General features: G+C 43.7%; 1 protein-coding gene across 1 annotated transcript in view; it reads left to right on the forward strand.

Annotated features, from left to right (window-relative positions):
- MAML2 (mastermind like transcriptional coactivator 2) overlaps positions 1-22,574 on the forward strand; it is a 185,919-nt gene that overhangs the window by 110,470 nt on the left and 52,875 nt on the right. The window lies entirely within an intron of this gene.

Raw genomic sequence — 22,574 nt, forward strand, 5'->3', positions numbered from 1 at the left:
AGTCGATCGTGCAGGCTACTAAATTATTATTTTTGGGCACCAGTCTGCTATGTGTCAGGCAAGGGAGAAGAGCAGCAAAGGGAACCAGGAGTAGTAGCCAAATGGTAAGAGATAGTATGAGACCAGTAAGAAGACAATGGCAACCTTCCGTTCTGTACCATAGAGCAGGGATGTCCAACCTGCTGCTCTCCAGATGTTGTCAAACTACAATTCCCACCATGCCCTGCTGTAGGCTGAAAACTGTAGACAGTCTGGGCATGCTGGGAGTTGTAGTTTTGCAACAGCTGGAGAGCTGCAGGTTGGCCATCCCTGCCCTAGACCACTGGAGCCTACATGTGGGTTGCATCCCACCCGAAAGCAGATAAGAGAGCCGAGTAGTGTAGGCAGTGACATGTGCCTCCAGAGGAGTTCGGCAAAAAGCAGTAGGCTCCTGTTTTACCAACGATGTGATAAACATATCAGAGACTGTGTTGTAAAAATTTTGTACAGAGATTGGGCTCCATGAATGACTTTAGAAACTGCTTAAAGGGGTTCTCCAGGCTTTTAATATTGAGGACCACACATTGCTGTCTCTCATCCTGCTCACTGCTGCTATATCTATGGCAAGCAAGAAGGACACTGCACGCGTCCTCCCTTCATACAGGGGTGCCGGGTGTCAGACCACCGCCGATCTCATATTGATAACCTATCTTGAGGATAGGTCATCAATATTAAAAGCCCGGAGAACCCTTTTAAGGAGTAACAAACCAAAGGACCCCGGTGCATGTTGAATGGAGACTTGCGTTGTAGACCGGTTCCAGATCAGTTATTCCATTGCCACTAAATGTGTTACCGAAGCTTTCAATTTAACCTGTTAAAGAGCTGTGAATAAAGCAATGTTGTTTGGCAAGCCTGACGTCTTTGACAATTCCTACGGGTGTAGTTGCAGGGGAAGCGGCTGCTTTGGGGTCTGAACTCAGAAGGGGCCCACCCCACTAAAAAGGCCTCCTTAACAGTATTACACAATGACATTATATACAGTGACACCGTAGGAAATGGACGGAGCGGCTGCCGCACCTGGTCCTAGAGAGCGATCTTGACTAGCCACAGGGGTGGGGGTTGCAGAGGAGGAGGTGGTTGTGAAGAAGTTTCTGGGGGAAGGGGCCCGTTCATACATTTGATGTGGGGCCCAGTCATTTCTAGTTAGTCCCCAGCCATGGGGACTACTGCTATGAGTCCTCTTAATGGCACTCTTATGAGATGACTGTGGCTGACACATCTTGGGGGCAGTGTGACTAGCACTCAGGCATTGGGTATTAATAACAGATTGGCCTACTCTTGGCTGATCTGGCTGTAGCGCCATAAGTGGTAAAACCTGCTTGTGGTTTTCATTTCTGGTGCCTGTGAAACCACACTGAACCAGGGCGTCCCATTCTCCCGATGCCACAGTGTTTGGACGGCCCCTTTAACATATTTTAGTAAGTTCACTGAAGGTGAACGCACGTTTTAGGATATCGTTTCCAGTTTGCCTGGTAGCTATATAATACCATTAACACCTCGCTGCATTAAAATGAATACAGCATTCCATACAATAATGTATTCAGTATTACTGCCAAGTTCTGTGGTGTACGAGTGCTAACTGGAGAGAATGGATTTCCAGAAAGTATTTTCGTATGAATTTCTTAAGAACTGCAGGTGTTCAGGAACTAAGAGGGTCAAAGGCTTTCCAGTGTTTTTTAAAAGGTTTCTTTTTGCCCTTAATGTGAAGCAAGAGCCTTGAAAACATAGAGAAGAAAATAAAGATTTATGTTAAAGGTGTTCTCCAGGGCTAGAAAACGGATGGACTAACCTTAGGGTAGACCATTAATATCCGATTGTGGTGGTCAGACTCTTGGTACCCCCACCGATCAGCTCACCGCGCTGGTAGTGGTTGTGTCTGATATTACAACTCGGAGCAGCTCGGTCCCATTGAAGTAAAGTACGGTACGGTATAGGCTATAGGGAATGCAGAGGTGGCAGTCACACCCAGGCCCTGGCTCCCAAGATGGCCCTTAGACCCTTGCATTAAGAAGGCACATGGTAGGTGAGGCCCAGGTAACAGGGAAGAGGACGTGGAGCTTCCTGGATTACTGCGATCCCTTCAATCATATGATCAGCAGATATACTATAAGTCGAAAGAACGTGCATCCCAATAAAAGGAACCTATGCCAGGCCCTTACTGATTGGTAAAGCCCCGAATGGATCAGAAACTCGTAAGCAGTATTCCTTTAATTTAGTGGTTTAAATTCCCTCTAGTTTTTAAATTAATTTCTAATAAATAGGGATCTTTAATAAGACATGCTGGAGAGTGATTTCCGTGGAGACTTACCTGGGAACCAGTCCAGTGTCTCTACCTCCATGCATCGTAAGGAATACCCGGTGTATTAATACCCTGATCAATTCAGGAAAGAGGCGATGAGATGTTTTTTTTTTTGCTTTTTTTCTACTAAGGTTGGTGATTAAAGTGAGATCTCACCAAAAGAATATTCATGTCCTGTCCTGTGGATGGGCCATCAGTTTTATCGTCGTGGAAAGCCAGTTCCATGCATGGGAACTATATAAAAAAAATTATACTGTTTTTATTCCAACTCCTAATACGTAATTAAGATGCGCTAAACCAGGGATTATCGGGTTCTGTATGTGATAATCCAGCATGGAGCTATTATTGTTGCATGGCAAATTTCTGATATCTTCTAGAGTAGACCATCAGGTGCCAGATTATATGGGTATTCTGAGTCATAAATGTCTTATTTCTCCAAAATGACCCCCTCTGACCCTCATCCCAGCTGGTGAGGAGGCTGCCGAGTCCAGGTGTGCATGTCCCAAGACTCTCTCCAATCACAACGGAAACAGCCGAATAGACATTTCTGAAATGTCTAAGATGGTAACACCAACTATTGGAATTTCATTGTACAACCACAAGGCAGATCACACGACAAAAGACTATTGGTCACAAGTACTAGAAAGGGGCCAACCCCTTTAAGCATTACACATGGTTGACTAAATCAAATGCCTGTCTGTGTGTAATGCAAGAAGGTACAGATTCCCCAGAGCAGGAGATGCTCTTTGTAGTTGCTTTATCCCCTGGCCCATTGATGAGGGTCTTCTTTTGAAAATATGTTTTCAAAAGAAGACAACTCCATTAAAGGGGTTTTCCGAGATTTTGATACTGAAGACCTATCCTCAGGTCATCGATATTTGACCGGCTGGAGTCTGACACCTGGCATCCCCTGCTGATCAGCTGTTTGAGGAAGCCTCCTTTGAGCACTGTGGCCTCCTCACAGCTTATTAGGCACAGCACCATAGATTGTTTAGTAGCTGAGCTTGGTAATGAACGTGACATCGCTGTCCTAAGAAGAGGCCACAGTGCTCACGGGAGCGTGCTGCCTCTTCAAGCAGCTGATCGATGGGGGTGTCAGGAGCCTGACCCTCACCAATCAGATATTGATGACCCATCCTGAGGATAGGTCACATATATAAAAATCTCAGACAACCATTTTAAATGTAAAATGCATGAATGTGGACTCCTGGAAGTAGGTTTGGTCCAGGTTTTAGTCAGATTTATTAAATGAATGTGTAATACCCCAGTATCTGCAATTATTGTAAAGAGTTTTGTATTGTATTTTCCATGTTTTGGCTGTGCATTCTAGTAAGGATATGATTGGTGCAAACAGGGCTAACCACCCTGTTCCTCCCCTCTTGGTAGGAGTGGGCTGGTCCTACTTCCTGTCAGAAGAGGGAGTTCCTGTTGAGACACTGCGAGGAGAGGAAGCTCCTGCTCCTGTAAAGGATTCTCCAGAGAGAACAACTAAAGTCATCCTCAAGCTAATTCTTAGGAAATCAGACAGCAAAGTGAACAGCTGAACACCTGCAGTAAAGACACTGCTGTAAGGTGAGGGACTACGGCTCAGACACCCATCACCCAGAATACTACTAGGCCAGTTACAAGTAAAGTCTAGACCTGATAGTGGAAATCCATACAAACAAGTGGTAAGTTCCAGCCATCCAACCTGCCTGCATACTTCCTTGCTGGTTCCAGAAACTGCACTTTTAATCTGCTGCTATTAAGGCCTCTTTCACACGGGCGTCACGTTTTGGCTCCGGAGGCGTCCCGGGTGCAATGCGGCAAACCCGCGCGAGTAGGTACGCAATTGCAGTCAGTTTTGACTGCGATTGCGTTCCGTTGTTCAGTTTTTATCGCGCGGGTGCAACGTGTTTTGCACGCACGTGATAAAAAACTGAATGTGGTACCCAGACCCGAACTTCTTCACAGAAGTTCAGGTTTGGGTTAGGTGTTGTGTAGATTGTATTATTTTCCCTTATAACATGGTTATAAGGGAAAATAATAGCATTCTTAATACAGAATGCTTAGTAAATTAGTGCTGGAGGGGTTAAAAAAATAAAATAAAATGTTTTAACTCACCTTAATCCACTTGTTCGCGCAGCCCGTCTTCTCTTCTGTCTTCTTTCTTCAGGACCTGGGTAAAGGACCTGTGGTAACGTCACTGCGCTCATCACATGGTCCATCACAGGATCCATCACCACGGTGATGGATCATGTGACGGACCATGTGATGAGCGCAGTGACATCACCACAGGTCGTTTTCCTCGTGCACAGCAAAGAAGAAAAAAGAAGAGAAGCCGGGCTGCGCGAACAAGTGGATTAGGATGAGTGAAATTATTTTTATTTTTTTTTTAACCCCTCCAGCCCTATTTTAGTAAGCATTCTGTATTAAGAATGCTATTATTTTCCCTTATAACCATGTTATAAGGGAAAATAATATAATAATCGGGTCCCCATCCCGATTATCTCCTAGCAACCATGCGTGAAAATCGCACCGCATCCGCACTTGCTTGCGGATGCTTGCGATTTTCACGCAGCCCCATTCATTTCTATGGGGCCTGCGTTGCGTGAAAAACCTCACCTCACGCATTCCACCCGCGCGGAAATCTCGCCCGTCTGAAAGAGGCCTAAATATACCAGAAGTTCTTTGCTGCACTTAGTAAAAAGAGACTGTTACATTTCTACCACACCAACCCCTGAGGAGCAATGGCCTGAGGGACTATACTGTGACACATCTCTTCATCGGGGTGTGCTGCCACTTCAAATAATTGATCGGCAGGGGTGACGGGAGTCGGAACCCCCACCAATCAGACAGCCACTTTAAATGTAAAATGCACAAATTTGGTCTCCAAGAAGTAGGTTTGTTCCTGGTTTTAGTCAGATTTATTAAATGGATACTTGGGGCAGATCATTTTGTAAAAAACAAAGTAGGGTTAAAAAATAACAAAGATGCTTTGTCACCTCTGCTGATCCCCCTCCTCTGCCACTTCCTGTCGATGCCTGGAAATACCAGGAAACACCTATTGGGGAGGATCACTGGAACACCCCTTTAAGAAACAATCCTGGAGCAAATCTACAGCTACTGATAACAGCCATAGATTTGATTTTCTGACTTTTAGACAGTCCCAAATGTGCCAAATTTATTAAGAGGCATGGGCACAAACCACACATTTGTTTTTAGACTGGCACAAGATACACCAGTCTTGGAATTTAATTCTCACTATTTTCATTGCTGTCTCGGAATGGAAGATTATAGCCCTCGTAGAAAACCTGCCCGAAACCAGTAGTATTAACAGGTGAGGGGTGGCTACAGTGGTGACGCAGGGCCGGTGCAAGGATTTTTGCCAACACAAGCGAAGCTACATTTTGGCGCCCCCCCCCCCTCCCGCAGCTCACCTGGTCCTGGTCCCGTCTGCTGCAGCTGGCTTCTCCTCTGTGTGGTCCTGGTATCTTCTCTCTGCTTCAGACAATCGCTGGTCTCGCTCTAAGACGCACGCGCTCTAAGACGCACCTAGGTTTTAGAGGAGGATAATAAGAAAAAAATATTTTCCATTACACCTCAGGTCAGACCAGCAATCAGACCCCCAATGTTAATCAGACCTCAGATCAGACCCCCCATGTCAGCCATCAGCCCCCCATGTAAACCATCATGCCCCCATGTCAGCCATCAGCCCCCCATGTCACATTTCTCCCCCTCCCTGTCAAATCACCCCCCTATGTCACATCAGCCCTCCATGTCACATTTCTCCCCCTTCATGTCACATTTCCCCCCTCCATGTCACATTTCTCCCCCTCCTTTTTCCATAATCCCCTCTGTCCCATCACCCCCATGTCACATTTCTCCCTCCATGTCACATTTCTCCCCCTTCATGTCACATTTCACCCCCTCAAGGCCTCAATGTCACATTTTCCCCCCTCCATGTCAAATCACCTATGTCACATCAGCCCTCCATGTTACATTTCTCCCCCTCCAAACCATGTCAGATCACCCCCTTCGTGTCACATCATGATCACATCATTACCCCCAATTGTGTCACATTTCAGTCCCCCCCCATGGCACATCATCATCCCCCCCGGCCGGCCCTGGCCCCATCCCCATGTCACAGACTACAGACATTGTCCCCACTCCCATCATGTCACGGTCACCATCCCCACCCTCCATTAATGATTGTTGTTTGTGTAATAATTTTTTTAAAACCCATTTATGCCGTGCACTCTGGCGCTAGTGCGCTCATCAGTGATCTCCTACCCACCTGTCCTGCTGCTACGGCAGTCTGGCTGTGTGTGAGTCAGACTCACAGACACAGTCAGTCGCCAGTCACATCCCCCTGGCCTGACCCCGTGACCGTGTTGCCGTGCTGCCGGGCCCGTGCCGCTCTGTGAGTGAGGGCCGGGGTCACACGACGCACGCAGGCTGGAGCGGGCGGCCGGCGGCGCTGTGGTGCAACTCACAAGTAAGTGATTTAAGAAGGTTCATTTTTCCGCCCTTCCCCAAGGTGCGCCCTAAGGCAGCCGCTTGTTCTGCCTTATGGTAGCACCGGCCCTGCGTGGTGTCTAGGCAATCCTCTGTGAGCTAAACATATTGGGGCAGATTTACATAGTTCAAAGGGGTACAGTTTTCAACCCAGCACCTGGACCTGAATACTTGTGTAACTGCAACCAGGACGGTTGGGAGGTATGCAGTATTACTACCATGTCTGTCAGTGTCTGTGTAGAAGCAGATTTCTGTGGGTGCTGTGTTTGTTTGTTTTTTTAACAACATGACAACATCACCTACAGACTGTCTGCCATGTAGATACACACAGTAATATAGTTACTGTAATAACCACAATAAAAATCATTATACCACCACTAGTTATACCATCATTATACCACCACTAGTTATACCATCATTATACCACCACTAGTTATACCATCATTATACCACCACTAGTTATACCATCATTATACCACCACTAGTTATACCATCATTATACCACCACTAGTTATACCATCATTATACCACCACTAGTTATACCATCATTATACCACCACTAGTTATACCATCATTATACCACCACTAGTTATACCATCATTATACCACCCCTAGTTATACCATCATTATACCACCACTAGTTATACCATCATTATACCACCACTAGTTATACCATCATTATACCACCACTAGTTATACCATCATTATACCACCACTAGTTATACCATCATTATACCACCACTATTTAATAATTACATAGATGTGTCCTGAATGCTGACCCAGCACATGTATGTCAAGTAACACTGCTGCTTACTGAATGTCAGAAATAACATGATGTGAAGAGTGTCACATGACTGATGCCATGGATACATTACACAGGACTGATACATGGGCTATACCATTCTACTGCATATAGGGGTCAACTGCCTGATAAAAGAAAGGTATGTATGCAGAATTTTAAATATATGTATATTAGAGAATTGTATGATTTTCTATTATATAAACAAATAAGTTAAATAAAGAAAAACTGTAATGCCCCTTTAAGTTTAAACTGTCTAACATGAGAAGCCAATCTGTCCTAGTATCTGCACTCATACAAACTATCAGGACATGTACTTAGCTTACAACGAGGATTGTCTAGACTGGATACATTGTAGCAAATGCTCAGTTGTCCAAAATCTGTAATTGTAGTCTCTGGATATTAAAGGGGTTGTCCAGGTTCAGAGCTGAACTTGGACATACCCATATTTTCACCCAGGCAGCCCCCCTGATGTTAGCATCGGAGCAGTTCATGCTCCAATGCTCTCTCTTGCCCTGCACAGGATCACGCAGGGAAAGGGCTTTTTTATTTACAATAACACATTGCCGGGCAGAGGCATCTACCCAGCAGTGTGTTCGGTGACGTCACCGGCTCCGATGGGCTGGCTTTAGCGCTGCCCTAACCGTGAGCCCATCAGTGCCGGTGACGTCACCGAGCTCACTGCTGGGAGGAAGCCTCCGCCTGGCAGCCCTAACGAGAGCACGGTACGTCACTAGATCTCCTGAAAATGCTTTCACGCAGGGCATCGGAGCATTTCATGCTCCGATGCTCTTGTCAGGGGGGCTGCCTGGGTGAAAATATGGGTATGTCCAGGTTCAGCTCTGAACCCGGACAACCCCTTTAACAAAGATGTTACAGTTGATTGACAAAAAACAGATTATCTTACATAGAAACATAGAAACATAGAATGTGTCGGCAGATAAGAACCATTTGGCCCATCTAGTCTGCCCAATATATCTAAATCCTATGAATAGTCCCTGGCCTTATCTTATATGAAGGATAGCCTTATGCCTATCCCATGCATGCTTAAACCCCTTCACTGTATTTGCAGCTACCACTTCTGCAGGAAGGCTATTCCATGCATCCACTACTCTCTCAGTAAAGTAATACTTCCTTATATTACTTTTAAACCTTTGCCCCTCTAATTTAAAACTGTGTCCTCTTGTGGTAGTTTTTCTTCTTTTAAATATGCTCTCCTCCTTTACCGAGTTGATTCCCTTTATGTATTTAAAAGTTTCTATCATATCCCCTCTGTCTCTTCTTTCTTCCAAGCTATACATGTTAAGGTCCTTTAACCTTTCCTGGTAAGTTTTATCCTGCAATCCATGTACTAGTTTAGTAGCTCTTCTCTGAACTCTCTCTAGAGTATCTATATCCTTCTGGAGATATGGCCTCCAGTACTGCGCACAATACTCCAAGTGAGGTCTCACCAGTGTTCTGTACAGCGGCATAAGCACTTCACTCTTTCTACTGCTTATACCTCTCCCTATACATCCAAGCATTCTGCTGGCATTTCGTGCTGCTCTATTACATTGTCTTCCCACCTTTAAGTCTTCTGAAATAATTACTCCTAAATCCCTTTCCTCAGATACTGAGGTCAGGACTGTGTCAAATATTCTATATTCTGCCCTTGGGTTTTTACGCCCCAGGTGCATTATCTTGCACTTATCCACATTAAATTTCAGTTGCCAGAGTTCTGACCATTCTTCTAGTTTTCCTAAATCCTTTTCCATTTGGCGTTTCCCTCCAGGAACATCAACCCTGTTACATATCTTTGTGTCATCAGCAAAAAGACAAACCTTACCATCAAGGCCTTTTGCAATATCACTTATGAAGATATTAAACAAAATTGGTCCCAGTACAGATCCCTGTGGAACCCCACTGGTAACATGACCTTGTTTTGAATGTTCTCCATTGACTACAACCCTCTGCTGTCTGTCACTGAGCCACTGCCTAATCCACTCAACAATATGGAAGTCCATGCTCAATGACTGCAGTTTATTGATAAGTCTTTTATGTGGGACAGTGTCAAAAGCCTTACTAAAATCTAGATATGCGATGTCTACTGCACCTCCACCATCTATTATTTTAGTCACCCAGTCAAAAAAATCTATAAGATTTGTTTGACATGATCTCCCTGAAGTAAACCCATGTTGTTTTTCATCTTGCAATCCATGGGATTTTAGATGTTCCACAATCCTATCCTTTAATAGGGTTTCCATTAATTTGCCTACTATTGATGTCAGACTCACTGGTCTATAGTTGCTCGATTCCTCCCTACTACCTTTCTTGTGAATGGGCACGACATTTGCCAATTTCCAATCTTCCGGGACGACTCCTGTTACTAATGATTGGTTAAATAAATCTGTTAACGGTTTTGCCAGCTCACCACTAAGCTCTTTTAATAATTTTGGGTGTATCTCATCAGGCCCCTGTGACTTATTTGTCTTCACCTTAGACAGCAAACTTAGAACATCTTCCTCTGTAAAGATACATGCATCAAATGATTTATTAGTCATCCTTTCTAGTGGAGGTCCTTCTCCTTTTTCTTTTGTAAAAACTGAACAGAAGTATTCATTAAGGCAGTCGGCTAGCCCTTTATTCTCTTCTACATACCTTCCGTCCTTTGTTTTTAATTTAGTTATTCCTTGTTTTAATTTCCTTTTTTCATTTATATATCTGAAGAATGTCTTATCTCCTTTTTTCATAGACTGAGCTAGTTTTTCTTCTGCCTGCGCTTTAGAAGTTCTTATAACTTGCTTGGCCTCTCTCTTCCTAATCTTGTAGATTTCCTTATCTTCATTGCTCTGGGTTTTTTTATAATTACAAAATGCTAGCTTTTTATTTTTAATGATTTGGGCCACTTCTGCTGAGTACCACAGTGGTCTCTTCCTTTTTTTGCTTTTACTGACAAGTCTAATGCAATTTTCTGTTGCCTTCAATAATGCACCTTTTAAGTAGTCCCATTTCTCCTGGACTCCATGTAATCCGTTCCAGTCTGATAAGGACTCATTTATGACTAATTTCATTTTTGAAAAGTCTGTTTTTCTAAAATCTAAAACTTTTGTTTTTGTGTGGTGGGACTCTTTCACAGTTCTTATATTTTAAACCACACTGACTGGTGATCACTAGATCCCAAGGTTTCGCCTATAATGACATCATATACCGAATCCCCATTTGTGAATACCAAATCCAAAATGGCCTCCCTCCGGGTTGGCTCCTCAACCACTTGTTGTAGAGATAACCCCAGTAGGGAATTTAGAATATCTGTACTCCTGGTAGAACTTGCTATTTTGGTTTTCCAGTTTATATCTGGAAGATTGAAATCTCCCATAATGATAACTTCTCCTTTCATTGTCATTTTAGCTATTTCTTCAACTAGTAGATTATCTAGTTCTTTAACTTGACCAGGTGGTCTATATATCACACCTACACGAGTTACTGCATGGTTAGCAAACTGCAACGTAACCCAAACTGACTCTATGTTGGCCTCACCAACTTGTATTAGGTTAGATTTAATGCTATCTTTCACATACAGGGCCACTCCTCCTCCTTTCTTGCCTTCTCTGTCTCTTCTGTATAAAGAGTACCCTGGTATGGTTATGTCCCAGTCATTTCTTTCATTAAACCATGTCTCCGTAACAGCCACTAAATCTACATTCTCAGATGCCATTATTGACCCAAGTTCATTGATTTTTTTACCTAAACTGCGAGCATTTGTAGACAGGACTCTGAGCTTATCATTTCTTAACCTCTGTGCTTCTGACCTGTTCTGGCATTGTTTCGGGGGGCAATTGGACTCTTTTATTTTCACTCTTTTGCCCCCCCTTCCTAGTTTAAATACTCTTTCACAAATTCTTGGAGTTGTTCACTAAGTACATTTGTTCCTTTGAGAGAAAGATGCAAACCATCTTTTTTGTACAGTTCCTTTCTATTCCAAGTAGAGCTATCATGAGAAACAAAGCCAAATCCTTGCTCTTGACACCATTTACCAAGCCATATGTTGAACTCCTTTATGCGCCTCTGCCTATCATTCTGAACATTATGCACAGGCAGAACTTCAGAAAATGAAATGGTGGATGCAGATCTTGAAAATTATTTGGGGGGTACTATCTATCCTTACGGAGAGCGCCTTAGTCGGCGTGAGGAGACTTATAGGCCATACATGCTCCTTTGGAATTCTAGGAAGAAGGTATGCAGCTGAGCTCTTAACAAGCTCTGCCTCTGATGCCACCAGATGTAAGGCAGCTATCCTATAAGTCATGTAAGTCTCCTGACACTGATTAAGGCGCTCTCTGTAAGGAGAGATAGTACCTCCCGATTCCTGACCTAAGCCTCTCACCCGGTTGAGCCAGTACTCTTTTTGCTCTGCAGTGATGAGGGGTGATCACCCCGAAACAGCTGTCTGCAGATGAGATGCTGGCTTAGCTATTATCCGAGTCATGTCTCAAAGCCTGTTTAAAAGGTCGACCATTGACTTATAGGATAGCTACTTTACATCTAGTGGCATCAGAGGCAGAGCATGCTAAGAGCTCATTTGCATCCCTTCTTCACAGAATTCCAGAGGAGTATGTATGTCCTATAAGTCTCCTCAAGCCGATTAAGGAGCTCTCTCCCCAAAGAGAGATAGTACCCCCTGAATCCTGACTTGGCCTTCACCCAGTTAAGCCAGTACTCTGCCCTGCACTGACGGGGAGCAATCACGTCTCAAGACCTAACTTGAAAATGCTAAGGAATTGAAACATAAAGTGTATTGAAAAGCTGCAAAAGGTTTCATTACACCGTAATATGGCAATATTTACAGAAAACCAGAGGCCCCCTTTAAAGGGGTTATCCCATGACTAATGTAAAACATGAAAATCAGACATCATACAGTACATGACAATCTCTTTCTAACAAAGCTAGAACCAGCCCTGGACCTCACATGGATCCAGAGATCTCCACATATATTTCTTCTACATTTATATCAAGCTGGCAGTGTATTTTCTTTTGCAGCTCAGGAGGCGTGTCCATGTTCTCCCTATCACAGCTCAGGAGGCGTGTCCATTCTCTCCCTATCACAGCTCAGGAGGCGTGTCCATGCTCTCCCTATCACAGCTCAGGAGGCAGTTGAAGGATGAAACTGAGCATGTGCGGCCATCTTAGTGAGCAGGTCAAATAAATGAGAAAAAAACAGCAGGTGGCGCTATACAGATACATTTCATTGAATAACTCGGTGGCTATGCTGAATTTTTTATTACATGCAATTACAAAAGTATTCAGATCCAGGTGCTAGTTTGAAAACTGTAGAATATTTTTCGTGGGACAACCCTTTTTAAATTTGACAACACACATTAAAAAATACACAATTCCACATATCATTGATCTTAAAAGGGTTGTCTCGTTTCCAATGATGATGACCTATCCTCAGATAGGCGGAGGTCCGACACCTGCACCACCGACCAGCTGGTGGAAGAGACCGCAGTGTTCATACTAGTACTGCTTTCTCTTCAAAATGCTGATCGGCAGGGGGTGTCCGGAACTATCCTGAGGACGAGTCATCAATATTGGAAACTGGACATCCCCTTAAGATCAATGATATTAATATTATCCTTTTATTTATAAATAATATCCAGTGCGGCCTCCATGTTGGATGCTGGTACTTTACATCTGCACCTGTTTAAACACTGGGTGTATTGGGGAGTCCGGCGCGAGGTTCGGTGACACTGGGACACTTGTTGACAAGTAAGCTGACATTATGGTGATTAATCTGCGTGTTTGTCAGCCAGTCCATTTCCGCTTTATTCCTGAAGAGGAAAGAGATTAGTGTAGCAGCTGGAGGTAATGGTTACTCATTTCCTTCCATTTAAAGGGAAAAGAACCTTCCCGTGGGTGTTTATCAAGGTATTATGGATTTAAAGGATATGTCCACCTTCTCAACCCTATGTGTTGTCCTAAAGCATCTAATGAAAAACGAAGTAACTTTTTATAAAGTCTTATGGAAAATATCTCTATTGTTACAGGTCTACAGCTCTGTGCAGACCTAGGCATCTCCATGGTAACATAGAACAAAAAAGTATATAATATTTTATTAAATAGGTTCCCAATTTTATGCTAACATGCATTTCATAGATTACTAGCGGAATTACCTGGCTTTGCATGGGTCTATTTTGTTTGTTGTTTGTGGCTGTGATTAAAAGCTATCTACTGTGCCCCTCACAACAGTGATATCCACATTGCCCCTCACAACAGTGATATCCACATTGCCCCTCACAACAGTGATATCCACATTGCCCCTCACAACAGTGATATCCACATTGCCCCTCACAACAGTGATATCCACATTGCCCCTCACAACAGTGATATCCACATTGCCCCTCACAACAGTGATGTCCACATTGCCCCTCACAACAGTGATATTCACAGTGCCCCCCATAACAGTGATATCCACAGTGCCCCCCACAACAGTTATATCCACAGTGACCCCCATAACAGTGATATTCACAGTCCCCCACACAACAGTGATATCCACAGTGCCCCCCATAACAGTGATATCCACAGTGCCCCCCACAACAGTTATATCCACAGTTCCCTCATAACAGTGATAGCCACAGTGCCCCCATAACAGTGATATCCACAGTCTCCCCCACAACAGTTATATCCACAGTGCCCTCATAACAGTGATAGCCACAGTGCCCCATAACAGTGATATCCACAGTGCCCCCCACAACAGTGATATCCACAGTGCCCCCATAACAGTGATATCCACAGTGCCCCCCATAATTGTGATATCCACAGTGCCCCCCATAGCAGTGATATCCACAGTGCCCCCCAAAACAGTGATATCCACAGTGCCCCCCATAACAGTGATATCCACAGTGCCACCATAACAGTGATATCCACAGTGCCCCCCATAGCAGTGATATCCACAGTGCCCCCCATAGCAGTGATATCCACAGTGCCCCCCATAGCAGTGATATCCACAGTACCCCCCATAACAGTGATATCAATGATCACATAAACACACAGTATACATGATTAAATTATTGATTTTATTTACTATTTACATATAAGGTTGAACATGATTAGCAAGACACAGACAAGTTAAAAACATTTAAAAGCAAGACAAAAATGGTGGTCTGGGAGCGGGATAGGGGTAAGAAAGTGCAAGTGCATGAATAAATAGACGGTAATGCAATTCCTAGTGAAGAGACTATGGCCATAAATTGACTTATTACATATAAGTAATAGTAACCCAGTATAAAGCTAGTGCACAGAAATATATATAGCCAAGAAATGATAAATTAACAGAAAAATACCAAGCAATAAGCAATCCCATGCCAAAATAGACCACCAGTCTACTCCCCGACATGCATTTCGGGGTCTGCTTTCTCATTACCCCTTATATGTCAATCAAATCAATTATTTACTTATGTATACTGCGTGTTTATGTGATTCTGTCATATTATTTAACCTCATATACAGTCGGGTCCATAAATATTGGGACATCGATACAATTGTATTTACCACATGTGGACTGAGTATATTTAAAATATAACTTTTACTCTAATATCACTAAAAGCATTGGTGGTTGTAGTGGGACATAGACAAAATAACATACACACATATAAACACATATATTGCCACCATCCAGAATCGTCTGTAAGAGAATAAAGATAATGGGTGGATCTTACCCCGTCCTGTACAATTACGATTCACTAGATGGTGGGTGGCGTAGTACTCCTGTGTGGTATAGGCATTGGTGGCCAAAGTGCTTCAGATGATGTGACAATCTGGAATCTCCTATAATGCCCTGGTCTAGAGCCCTCCCTATATGGATGATTAGGGGCTATTCTCATAGACCTGCCTCAACGACACGGAGCACCCGCCCCGACAGGGGCGACCCCATACGGAACCTGTCCCTAAATGGGGCCTATTACCTGTAATTTCCCTCACTGTGTTGCCCTACATGCCATGTTTCGTTCCAATAACGATGAAACTCATCAGGGGCTTACTGAAGTCAGAGGGTTTCTATAAAAAGTAAATGTGCAAAAACCACAATCACTGAATGTGCTTAATTTCATATGCATCCATATAACATTCTTAAGTATGTGTAACTTACTGCTTCAGCAGAGAGTTTCTTTCTTTGTAAATACAAAGCGGTATCCATATTCGAATGATTACATTTAGTGAAGTTACCGTCCGGCATCTGAGACGTCTATCAGCGTGAAGTGCCTGCGCGTCGTCCGGTTACCTAGTGACGGATGACGCTCAGACACAACTTCCGGCAGCCTAGGGGATTATGTGACGCGATCTTCCGGTGGAAGAATGGCGTGCGTTCCACCGGGAGAGGGCGGAACAATAGGGCGGAAATAGTTGGAGGCGCTGATTTTAAAAGGCGACACAGCAGTGTATACTGTGTCTCCACACTGCTGGCATCTTGTGGTGAGGCAAGGCGAGGGTACTATTGGGGACACTTCCCTATACCCCGGAGGGCGTGTACCACTGACCGTCCATACCGCTTTGTATTTACAAAGAAAGAAACTCTCTGCTGAAGCAGTAAGTTACACATACTTAAGAATGTTATATGGATGCATATGAAATTAAGCACATTCAGTGATTGTGGTTTTTGCACATTTACTTTTTATAGAAACCCTCTGACTTCAGTAAGCCCCTGATGAGTTTCATCGTTATTGGAACGAAACATGGCATGTAGGGCAACACAGTGAGGGAAATTACAGGTAATAGGCCCCATTTAGGGACAGGTTCCGTATGGGGTCGCCCCTGTCGGGGCGGGTGCTCCGTGTCGTTGAGGCAGGTCTATGAGAATAGCCCCTAATCATCCATATAGGGAGGGCTCTAGACCAGGGCATTATAGGAGATTCCAGATTGTCACATCATCTGAAGCACTTTGGCCACCAATGCCTATACCACACAGGAGTACTACGCCACCCACCATCTAGTGAATCGTATGTCTACAGGACGGGGTAAGATCCACCCATTATCTTTATTCTCTTACAGACGATTCTGGATGGTGGCAATATATGTGTTTATATGTGTGTATGTTATTTTGTCTATGTCCCACTACAACCACCAATGCTTTTAGTGATATTAGAGTAAAAGTTATATTTTAAATATACTCAGTCCACATGTGGTAAATACAATTATTGGATGTGTGACAGATCTCTGCATATATAATATATACCTGGCGCATAGAGATATATTACTGTACATAAACATCGACACAATTCTAACATTTTTGTCTCTATACACCACCACAATGGATTTAAAATTAAACAAACAAGATGTGCTTTACCTGCAGACTGTCAGCTTTAATTTGAGGGGATTTACATCCAAATCAGGTGAACGGTGCAGGAATTACAACAGTTTGCATATGTGCCTCCCACTTGTTAAGGGACCAAAAGTAATGGGACCGAATAAAATCATAAATCAAACTTTCACTTTTTAATACTTGGTTGCAAATCCTTTGCAGTCAATTACAGCCTGAAGTCTGGAACGCATAGACGTCACCAGACGCTGGGTTTCATCCCTGGTGATGCTCTGCCAGGCCTCTACTGCAACTGTCTTCAGTTCCTGCTATGTTCTTGGGGCATTTTCCCTTCAGTTTTGTCTTCAGCAAGTGAAATGCATGCTCAATCGGATTCAGGTCAGGTGATTGACTTGGCCTTTGCATAACATTCCACTTCTTTCCCTTAAAAAACTCTTTGGTGGCTTTTGCAGTATGCTTTGGGTCATTGTCCATCTGCACTGTGAAGCGCCGTCCAATGAGTTCTGAAGCATTTGGCTGAATATGAGCAGATAATATTGCCCAAAACTCTTCAGAATTCATCCTGCTGCTTTTGTCAGCAGTCACATCATCAATAAATACAAGAGAACCAGTTCCATTGGCAGCCATACATGCCCACGCCATGACACTACCATCACCATGCTTCACTGATGAGGTGGTATGCTTAGGATCATGAGCAGTTCCTTTCCTTCTCCATACTCTTCTCTTCCTATCACTCTGGTACAAGTTGATCTTGGTCGCATCTGTCCATAGGATGTTGTTCCAGAACTGTGAAGGCTTTTGTAGATGTCGTTTGGCAAACTCTAATCTGGCCTTCCTGTTTTTGAGGCTCACCAATGGTTTACATCTTGTGGTGAACCCTCTGTATTCACTCTGGTGAAGTCTTCTCTTGATTGTTGACTTTGACACACATACACCTACCTCCTGGAGAGTGTTCTTGATCTGGCCAACTGTTGTGATGGGTGTTTTCTTCACCAGGGAAAGAATTCTTCGGTCATCCACCCCAGTTGTTTTCCGGGTCTTTTGGTGTTGCTGAGCTCACCGATGCGTTCCTTCTTTTTAAGAATGTTCCAAACAGTTGTTTTGGCCACGCCTAATGTTTTTGCTATCTCTCTGATGGGTTTGTTTTGTTTTTTCAGCCTAATGATGGCTTGCTTCACTGATAGTGACAGCTCTTTGGATCTCATCTTGAGAGTTGACAGCAACAGAATCCAAATGCAAATAGCAGACTTGAAATGAACTCTGGACCTTTTATCTGCTCATTGTAATTGGGATAATGAGGGAATAACACACACCTGCTCATGGAACAGGTGAGAGGCTAATTGTCCCATTACTTTTGGTTCCTTAACAAGTGGGAGGCACATATGCAAACTGTTGTAATTCCTACACCGTTCACCTGATTTGGATGTAAATACCCTCAAATTAAAGCTGACAGTCTGCAGTTAAAGCACATCTTGTTTGTTTCATTTCAAATCCATTGTGGTGGTGTATAGAGCCAAAAATGTTAGAATTGTGTCGATGTCCAAATATTTATGGACCTGACTGTATCTTAATTAGAGAAGCAGCCAAGAGGCCCATGGTCACTCTGCAGGAGCTGCAGAGATCCACAGCCCAGATAGGGAAAATCTGTCCACAGGACAACTACTTGTCGTGTACTCCACAAATCTGGCCTTTATGGAAGAGTAGCAAGAAGAAAGCCATATTTGAGCACAAGCCATAAGTCCTGTTGGCTGTTTGTCACTTTCCATGTAGGGGACACAGCAAACATGTGGAAGACACCAAAGTCAAACTTTTTGGCTTAAATGCAAAACACTATCTGTGGCAGACAACTAACAATGCACATCACCCTAAACACATCATCCCCACTGTGAAAAAAAGGTGGTGGCAGCATCACACTGTGGGAGGCTTTTCTTCAGAAGGGACAGGGAAGCTGGTCAGAGTTGATGGGAAGATGGATGGAACTAAATACAGGGAAATACTGGAGGAAAACCTGGTAGAGGCTGCGAAAGACTTGCGATTTCGTCGGAGGTTCACCTTCCAGCTGGACAACGACCCTAAACATCCAGCCAGGGCTACATGGGAACGGTTTAGATCAAAGCATATTCATGTGTTAGAATGGCCCAGTCAAAGTCCAGACCTAAATCCCAATGAGAGTCTGTGGCAAGACTTGAAAATTGCTGTTCACAGATTCTCTCCATCCAATCTGATTGAGCTCGACTATTTTGCAAAGCAGAATGGGCAAAAATGTCAGCCTCTAGATGTGCAAAGCTGGTAGAGACTTACCCCAAAAGACTTGCAGCTGTAAATGCGGTGAAAGGTGGTCCTACAAAGTATGCACGCCACACTTTCCAGATTTTTATTTATTAATATATATATATTTTTTTTTTAAATGTCCAAAATGCCCAAAAAATTATTTTTCTAATATACTTTATTGATTTCGACTTTTTACTAAAGATATTTCCCCCTAAAGCCCTGATTTCCTGTGCGCTTTAAATTCACTATTCTCCACATCGCTGACTTCTCATCGGTGTACGGAGTATGGACTCTACACTCTATCAATGGGGCCTGTGCCCCCCGAGATTTACTAAATGCTGGCATAGGACATGGGTACCTTGTAACCATGTACTATGCCAGGATTAGCGGAGCGGGCTCCTGCTTCTGCCTGTGCTGCTTTGCTAAGCTAAGAGCTGGCATGCAGGACTTTTAGCTTAGCGAAGCAGGCACAGGCAGAAGCAGGAGTCCGCTCTGCTAATCAGGCCTTTAGGGGGAAATATCTTTAGTAAAAAGTCGAAATCAATAAATAGAGTATATTGGTATTGGTGCAGCTGTATAAACAAAATAACATTTGAATCCGTACACAGTCACATTAGACACGAGTTTTGGTTACTTACACATGCATATGGGCCAATTTCATAGAAAGTCAAAGAATTATGGGGGTAATTTACTAACCAGAAATACGCCTATATTTGGTCCTTTGTACGGCAATCTGCAACTTTTCCCCGCTCATGCCAAGTCTAAAAAAGTGGGTGTGGCGTGGGCGGGGACGGGCCAGCAGGCCCCTCTCATTTACCATTTTCTATGCCTGTTTTAGGCTTAGAAAATGGTCTAAAGACCATCGGAAGCTGTCTTACATTTAGAAGCGGTGCTGGATCCGCCGAAGTGATGTAGAGGCCGGCGCCAGCTATAGGGGATATTAAGACTGGCGTCTAAAATACCGGTCTTAACAAATGACCCCCTATGTGTGTAAAGGACCTCTATCTTGTCTTGCCATTCCCATATTTGTGCACTGTTACTTCAAGTATACCTGCAGTTTCAGAAAACTACCAACATGTTACTATGACAAGTTTTGATCAGTGAAGGTCTAGGTGCTGAGACTTCCACCAATTGCTCGAACAAAGGGTCAGATTGCTTAACTGTGCACCTTCAGGCGTGTTCAGCTTTGCTTGGCTGATCCTTGGAGAGGCAATATTAGCGGTGTACCGGCTCATAGAAAGTATACGAGTCTGTCCCCTACTCTTCTCGCTTTGCTGAGGGGCACACTGACTGATTTTACCCCTTCATTTCAGAGATCGCTGGGATTTGAGCAACAGGACCCCCTCCCCCTTCCCAGTCAAAACTTCTGACATATTACTTTAGCATGTCAGCAATTTTCTAAAACTACCGGTACACTTTCAGTAATAAAAAAAAAAAAAAAAAAAAAAACATCTGTTGAAGTTCAGTTCAGTTTAATGAGGTCCAAAAATTTTCTATTAGAACCACTGCCTCTGTGGAAAACAGGCAGTCCTATGCATGTCAGAAGCGGTGTGGCTCATTTGGGTTAGGGTTAAGTCCAAAGGAGTTTCTGGCTCCAGAACTCCAAGGGACTTGACTAGAGAGGGCTTCATGCATGTGTGGACACCTCTCTTCAATGTGGCTGCAGTTAGGATTAGGACCGCCAACCAACCAAATTTTTTGCCAGGGATCTCCAACAAACTTAATCTGACCCTGTCTACCATGTATAGACCGTATGTATATATCTACCAAGGGGTGTTAAAGCTTATTGAAGCTCTTGCAGCACTGGTTGCTGGAGGTGCACCTCAATATAGGACCTTATGAGTTGAAATGTTGTGTTGATATCACATCCCCTTGTGTGGTGCAGTTTACCTTGTAGCCTGAGCCTAAGGCACGCTTTATGTAAGTAATATCTGCACTGTAAAGAATAGTGATTCTTTGGATCATTTGCTCAGCTTCTCTTAACTTGTAGCCCATTCCTTCATGCTGGATTGACTTGAGGAGAGAACACGGGAGACATTCTAGGTAAACGTTAACATCTTCTGTTGAACCGTTCCCGTATAACAATGTGTTTTGCACATGTTGTCATTCCCAGGCCCCTAGTGCAGCATGGATATTGTTTCCAATACCGACTTGAGCTGGTTCACGCATGGGGCTTGGTATCGTCATATGTTTTTCTTTAAGCACTTGTTGAACTCTCGGCCACTGCAGGAAGCAATTATTTGGAGATGAGAGTTATGGCTTACATGTGGCTGCAAGGCTTTCTATACTCTGGGCGAAAGGGAAAGAGGTTGCTTTCAGTATTTTCAAGTGGTACATTTTTGGGTCTATATTAACCCACCATGCACCCTCTCCCTATGGCTCTACTGAACCGAACTCAGATTGCCAGAGGGTCCTATAGAAGATAGAGTCCATGCTACTGCTCTGATGGCTCAAGGTGTTATCTCCGAACTCCTGACAGCTCATAAGTTCATTGCAGCCATATTCTTATCTGTTTGCCAGAAGGTCAAAGATAAGGACTAGGGATCGACCGATATTGATTTTTTAGAGCCGATGCCGATAATCTTATAATTTAGGCTGATAGCTTATAATTTATACTGATATTTTATATCTCATAATATATATTATATTAGTTGGTAGTCACTGAGGGGGTGGAAATTTGCATTTGGCACTAGTATATTATACATGTAAATTATAAATTAATAAAGCCCTTAGTTGGTAGTCAATTTATAATTTACATTTATAATATACTAGTGCCAAATGCTAATTTCCACACCATCCCCCCTCCTCACTGACTTTATTAACCCCTATCAGACCTCAGATCAGCCCTTTATTAACCCCTATCAGCCCTTTATTAACCCCTATCAGACCTCAGATCAGACCATTATTAACCCCTATCAGACCTCAGATCAGACCTTTATTAACCCCTATCAGACCTCAGATCAGACCTTTATTAACCTCTATCAGACCTCAGATCAGACCTTTATTAACCCCTATCAGACCTCAGATGAATAAAATAAAAAACTCCTCACCTCTTCTGCGCCGCAGCCCTTCTTCGTCTCCGGGTCCGGCGTCTTGCTCCCCTGTGTTCTCCGGCCCGCGCTGCACTGTCACCTGACAGCGTGCAGTGTGAGGTCATAGTGCGCGCACTACGTCCTGACGCTTTACGGGGTCAGGACAGTGCAGCGCGGGCCCCATCAAAGAAGACCAGGGAGGGTGAGTATCAGAAGCGCTTGCTGCGCTTCTTCCCCGCTCCCGACACCCGATGCATACTAGTGTGCGCTTCCATAATGGAAGCGCTCACTAGTATTCGCTTTATACGCATTATCCATATATCGGCAAGGTTAGATGCCGATACCGAT

Source organism: Bufo bufo, chromosome 3 (genome assembly GCF_905171765.1).
Source record: "Bufo bufo chromosome 3, aBufBuf1.1, whole genome shotgun sequence".
Classification (NCBI taxonomy): Eukaryota; Metazoa; Chordata; class Amphibia; order Anura; family Bufonidae; genus Bufo; species Bufo bufo.